The sequence below is a fragment of the Macrobrachium nipponense genome, chromosome 14 (genome assembly GCF_015104395.2).
Source record: "Macrobrachium nipponense isolate FS-2020 chromosome 14, ASM1510439v2, whole genome shotgun sequence".
NCBI lineage: Eukaryota > Metazoa > Arthropoda > Malacostraca > Decapoda > Palaemonidae > Macrobrachium > Macrobrachium nipponense.
Genome location: NC_087207.1, coordinates 93,397,620 through 93,404,821, shown reverse-complemented (window position 1 = coordinate 93,404,821; position 7,202 = coordinate 93,397,620).

The following is a 7,202-nucleotide window of genomic DNA, read 5'->3' as shown; positions in this document are numbered from 1 at the left end:
GATTACTGGCACTGCCAGTGTGTTTATGGCTTTTATCATATTTCCGGCATTGAGTTTTGACTTGAGTATCGCCTTGGGTCTCTGCATATATTCTTTCCTGATCGTGTCCTTCATCTCTTGGTGTTTTATATCCCCTCCTTCCATTATTCCCAGGTGGTTTGTATCCAGTCTCATCTATGCGTTTGATGTCGCTCCCATCTGGTAGCTTTATCCCTTCAGTTCTCGTTACTTGCCTTTTTGTATGCTGACTAAGGCGCATTTTCTATTCCAACTCCATCCATTATTATTATTATTATTATTATTATTATTATTATTATTATTATTATTATTATTATTATTATTATTATTATTATTATTGCTGCATCGGCTGCATTCATTCATATAGAGTTTCTCTATTATTCTTTTTTTTAATAAACTGAAAGAAAAACTCTATATAAATTGAATGCGGCTGATGCAGCAATACATTCAAGTGTATGAGAGATCATTGCTACCAAAAGCTACCATCTCTGTGAAGTAGGAAGATAAATAGATAAGTGAATAAATATATAAACAAATTTCAATTATGACAGACGTGACATCGGAACCAGAGTGATGATGCGCATGAAAAGATGGCGGCCATTGAGAAATCTCTGTAAGAAATAGGAAATAGCGGGAACAAGGACAGACAAAAGAAGTTGTTTAAACCCGCCAAAGTGTTCCTATAATAGCGTTGCCTTGAATAAAATAAAAAAACGTTTGAGGCTAGATGGCTGCAATTTGGTATGTTTTATGGTTGGAGTGTGGATGATCAACATACCAAGATTTGTACCCCTCTAGCCTCAGTAGTTTTCAAGATATGATTGCGGGCTGAAAAAGTGCGGACGGACAGTAGTTTTTCTCTACACAAAAACGAAAATCCCAACTCAAAATACGTTCTTCGATGAAAATCTGAATTCGAATTTACATATCGAATGAGTCAGTTCAGCTTCGTAAAGCTTTCCCTCTTCTTGTGGTTTTCTGACACTTCGATTTCCCTTGGTTGTCAACACGAGGAAAATTTCTCCGTTTTGGGAATTCAGGAAATAATAAATAATTTTTTTCTGCAGTTGTACAGTCAATGGGATAAAAAATGGTTTACATTAAACGGAATTTTAACAAATGTGTAAGTAAACATTCAGTTAGGCTAGCTAAAATAAATGAAATTATTAGGTAAAAATATGTAAGTTGCAAGAAGACATCTTTTCCCATATTTGAAAAACCTTCCTGTCTGTCTATCTGCCATATATATAACCTAACATACATCCATACATATTAATAATAGATATATATAATATATATAATTAATAATATTATTAAATTTTTTTTTAAATTTATATATATTAATATATATATATATATATAATAATAATATATATATATATTATATATAAATAATATATATATAATATAATATATATTAATTATTATATATATGTATATTATATATATTATACTATATATATATATTATAATTATTAATATTAATTATGTAGCTTAATTGTATTTACAATTAAACACACACACACAGCATAACTACCTAAGGAGTTCTTAACACTTTTCTATGCATTTGAGTACATAAAAATTAGTGTCTAAGTATCTGTTATTTCATTCTCTCAACCTTATTACATTAAGATAATCTCATTTCAGTATATCAAAGAACTTTCCTGCACGTGATCGTCATCTGAAAATCATCTGATTTCATCCATTCATCGACACATGAGAAGAGATGTCACATAGTAATTCACAATCTGCGCTCATCGGTGACGCTAGATGCCATAGTGGAGAGTCAAGTTTCTCACTGGCTCTGACCCACTCATCTCCCACGAACTCTCATGCAGGATTAAACATAAAGTGGCTTACAGGATTACCTGCCTATTTCAACACCTCGACGTTCTTAAAGGCGAGAATTTCGGTCCTAATATATTAGTTTCAAGATACAGACTAATCCGGGATCAACCACCCCCAGGGGAACTTACTGACACTCCAACCAAGCCAGGTCATTTCCACCGCAAGTGCCAGCCAACCCGCCCACGGCGAGTGACTGCCCACTCCCCCTGGCTAACCCCCCATCCACCCAAATGATCAGCGCATTCATCTCCCATCTTCGTGAGTAGCCATGGATACATTAAACATAATCTCTTGGAATATCTTTGGCCTCAAGCGGAACATTCCTCTCCTAAACATGTTCTGTAAAAATTTCAAAGGCATCATTGCATTGCAAGAAACGCTCCTCTGGCCACATGACCTTCTCCATATGCGATTCAATTCATGAAGACTTCAGAATCTTCTCGACTTCATCGATGCAAGTTACAGACCAAATCTAGCCGGTCGCCCGAAAGGAGGCCTTTCTTTCCTGTGGCACAAATCATTAGACAATACGATAAAGGTGATGACCTACAGGAGTTGACAGATTGCTGGGGATTCCAAGTGACAATAGGGAACTCTAAAATCCTAATTATCAATGTTTTATATGCCATGGGAAAATAACAATAATTTTGATCATTACTGCATGATCCTAGGGGAGTTACACAGTATTATTCATGATTCTCCAGCTGATCATATTTGTATAATAGGGGACCTTAATTCACACCCCACAAAACAATTTTATAATGAACTTACTCGCTTCTGTCAAAATCATGCTCTCCAAATTAGCGATGTTATGCTCCTCCTCCCTCCTCTTATTCATATGTACATAATAGAGCGACGCTATTACAACTTCCTGGCTGGGGGACCACTGATCACATCCCCCACAACTTCATGATTCTATTATGACCTGCAATATTCGCCATGACCTTGCAACGGGCTACGATCACATCCCATTACAGGTGTCATTCAGTACCCCATCCCTCCCTACCGTGAACCCCCTAACTGATCGCCCACCAGCGGTAAACTAGGATTTTTTAAAAACCAAGAGAAAACCAGATACTTTAGAGCGACCACGGAAACCAGGTTGCGGTCACAATAGTTCAACCGGCAGACGCCTTACTTTGTACTAACACAATTGTAGAAATGACCACCACAAGAGGGATCTGAATGAATTCTATTCGAACATAATCTCCGCTTTGCTTGCTTCGGGCAGGACTGCCTATAGATTTCGTCAAGGTAATTCTCGTAATATTCCTGATGGAATGACTTGGTTAAAGATCTGTATACATACTCAGAGGAAATGTTTTTACTGTGGAGGCAAAATGGTAGACCCCAGGGAAGGGCACACTGCATTGCTAATGAGACAGGCGAGAGCGCAGTTCAAACTTGCTCTTAAGCACTGCAGGTTATATGAAAAACAACTAAGAGCCGATGCAATGTCTAGAAACTTAGAATCTGGTGATTATCCTCGTCTTTGGAAAGATATGGCCAGTCTTTAAATCCCAAAACTAAAAAGCTATCACAGAGAGTAGGGAAGCAGTCGGAGACGAAGCTATTGCAAATATGTGGGGCGATCACTTCAACAATATCCTGAATTGCATAAATGATCAAGACTCCCGAAGGGATGTAGATAACTAACCTCCTTACTGACAACATTCAATTTCATTTTGCAGACCGTTTTACGCCAGGTAACATCAGCGATGCCATAAACAGCCTACCTAATAATAATCGACCCCCCCCGGCTGTGATGGTCTTCCTGCAGAGGCCTTCAAAAACTCTGCCATCGATAATTTACATTTTGCTAGCTGCCCTATTCAATTGCGTGCAATTCATCGGTTTCTTCCAGACTCCCTACTCTTAGTTAACTTGATACCATTAATCAAAAACAAGCTAAAGGATGCAGCTGACCCCTGAGGCAACTACCCGGCCGATTGCAATCACACAACGATCGCATCGAAGATACTTGAGTCTGTTCTTCTAGTGAGACTTCTCCCCTTTCTACACACCACTGACAACCAGTTCGGGTTTAAAGCAAACCACTCAACCGACACCTGCATCTACATACTGAAAGAATTGCTGAACTACTACCTATCATCAGCCTCTCCTGTTTTCCTTTGTTTTGTGAGAAAAGCATTTGACAGAGTAAACTACCTGAAGCTCTTCCTGAAGCTGCATAAAAGGGGCACACCCCTATATCTAATTGGCATTTTACATTGCTGGTTCTCCACACAGCAATTCTGTGTCAAATGGGGAAACGTATTATCTTACACCTTAGGCTCCCTAAACGGGCTTCGGCAAGGGGGCATTCTCTCTCCATACCTGTTTAATACGTACACAGATGCCTTGAACGTCAAACTGAACTCGCTCCCAATCGGATGCACTGTCAATGAAACAACCTCTGTTACGCCGACGATATGGTTCTGATTTCCCCATCGACACTTGCCGCCAATATGCAGAGGAATTTGATATAATCTACAACGAAACCAAGACCCAGTGCATGTCGCTGCTCCCGAGATCGCTTAAGCATATTGCAGAACCTCAAATTTTCCTCGGAAACCATCGGCTGGAATTTGTGCACGAATTTCCGTACTTGGGTCACATTATCACCGACGACCTAAAAGATACGGCAGACATTGAACAGAGGCGTCGCAAACTATGTGCAGCGGGCAACATGATTGCAAGGAGGTTTGCCTTCTGTCACCGAGACGTGAAACTGCTGCTCTTCCGCTCGTACTGCTACAGTAATCTATTGGTGTTCCCTCTGGACGAACTATACCCGAGAGACCATGCGACGCATCACTGTTGTGCACAATGACATTCTGATGCGCCTCACAAACACTCCCCGCTACCACTCCGCCACACAGATGTTCATAGAAAACCACCTGGACAATTTAAAAATCATTGTTAGGCGAACAATGTCCAGTCTGGTAACCCGAGTGAGAAACAGCAGCAACTCGCTCATACAAAGCATCCTAAGGAGTGAAGCAAGAAGAAAATCAAAATTGTGGGAAAGATGGGAAAATGAGGCCTTTGTCCCCTCCCCTAAAGGACTTAATTTCTGTATTGGCAAGATGTCATCTGCAGTTTTTGTCATTATTACATTTATTGCTGATATGTTTTAATTTTTCCATTACTTACTGTGTATTTACTATCAAGTTAAAGTTTTATTTACATTTAATTTATGTATTAAGCCCTCTGGACCTGACTACTGTAACCACCTAAGGTCTCTAGTTAAAATTTGAGTTATATAATATATGCACCATCTGTTATTACTCTCAATGCATATTTTTTTTCTCACCAATATTATTACTGTTATTACCAGTATGATGATTACTTACTTTTATGCTACCTCAGCTACCTTGTGGATAAGTGCCGATTATTCATTTTCTTTTCTATTTTATCATGTCACATGTAGTTAGATTGTGCTGCTACTGTCTGTATTTTGTATATTCAATGTATATGGCCCCGAGCCGAAATAAAGCATATTATTATTATTATTATTATTATTATTATAATATCGGGATTTCAGAGATTTGTGGCCTCATCTTTTCCCATCTCAGCATATTATAAAACGAGAGGAAATGTTCAGAAATCTTTCCAGTTTTACGGAGCTTTCTCTGGCTGGACGACCTAAGAATTTCACGTGAGAGTCGCTATATTGTGAGCTCAGGGTCTTTAAAAAAACAAATGTAAGTTAACCTTCTTTACTTCCTAACGTCAAAAGCATTCTCTCTCTCTCTCTCTCTCTCTCTCTCTCTCTCTCTCTCTCTCTCTCTCTCTCTCTCTCTCTTAGAGTGAAAATGTGCCCGAATGGCCTCCTCAAAGGATGTGACTTATGAAGCCTCGTACTTCTTCCTGAGATTCAGAGGCGAAGCATAACGAGAATAAACAGCCACATAAACGTCGTTTGTTCCTGAGAGGGTTTGGTGGCACAGGAAACTTCCTCGATGGAAACAGAGACAGCATATTTGAAGTGGCCATTTCAATCTAGTTTCCAAATGATAAAGATCGTATGATAAAAATGTAACTACGAATCTCTTCCTTTTCTAATCATATTTTCCCATCATATCATATTTTTTGAATATCCTCAACCTATTCCAAATAAGTGAAAGCCGTGTCCACCTTTACTGGGACTAGTCGCATATCAACAAAGAAGCTAATCTCTAAATAAGGTGCAAAGGGTCTCTTCGCCCTAATACGGATTTGAATTCTTGTCAAACTTCAAGGTGAGGCATCATTCGAAAGGACCATTCCAATTATTTTTTTTTACATTTATGTTCCCATCCTAAGCTGTGGCAGGAACACTACTATTCAGATTTTAGTGCAAATGAGCATGAATACCTTTACTGCAATCAATACAAAGTTAATGAATGTAATCTACTGTGTAGATCCTACAATTTTTTCAATTGATTTGACTGATGACGAGATCGTCTACTTCCATAACGATAATGATCTTCAATGTGAACTCTTCTAAAAGAGAAATGACGACTGGTCTTTTAGATCAACGCAAGAGTTAGTGTTGAAATAAACTTATTGGACAACCTTCCCATGGAAACCTAAATGAGAATGCTTGAAATGATTGCTGAGCTAACTCTTTTATGACCTGAAGTACTGCAGGGGAATACAAATAAAGAAAAAAATGGTTAAGTTGCTATGATGAACCGATTCTGTACGACACGTTGCGTAAGAAGAATGCGGTGTTTATGAAATGTCTTTTGTAAATGGTGGAATTTAAAAAAAAAATTAAAGGTTGAAAGGATGGACCACATTATTTGGTAGTTCGGTTGCTGGCAATTCAGACACAAGTTTATGTTGCGTATATACAAAGAATTATTATTGCGGTAGTAAATGAAATATGACAAACAAACATTTTTTTTTCGCGACAGAAGAAGGCCGCAGAAACTTACACCCTTCTATTCAAACTAAAAAATAAAAAAACAAAAGATTATATTCTAGCATTTTTTAATATTTTACAACCGCGTATAAAAAAGTAATTTCCTGAGAATCGTCATCCAAATACTATTTCCGAGGCTTCATGCATAATTTGAAGTCAGGAGACGTTCATAAATGATGTTTTGAAATTAATTTTCCAGTTTTGTGGAGAGTGAAGGAATAATTTGTATTACATTGAATGGAAATAAAATTAACCGCATTATCATAAATATTTCTTAGAATAACGATTTGTAGAAATATCATTAATTCAAAAACTACCAACAAATGGTTAAATCTAAAAGTAACGAGAGTGGTTTATTTTGCTACGACTATGAAAAAACGCTCAACGAAATCGAATGGTTTCTTGGATAAAAACCGTTTTCAGG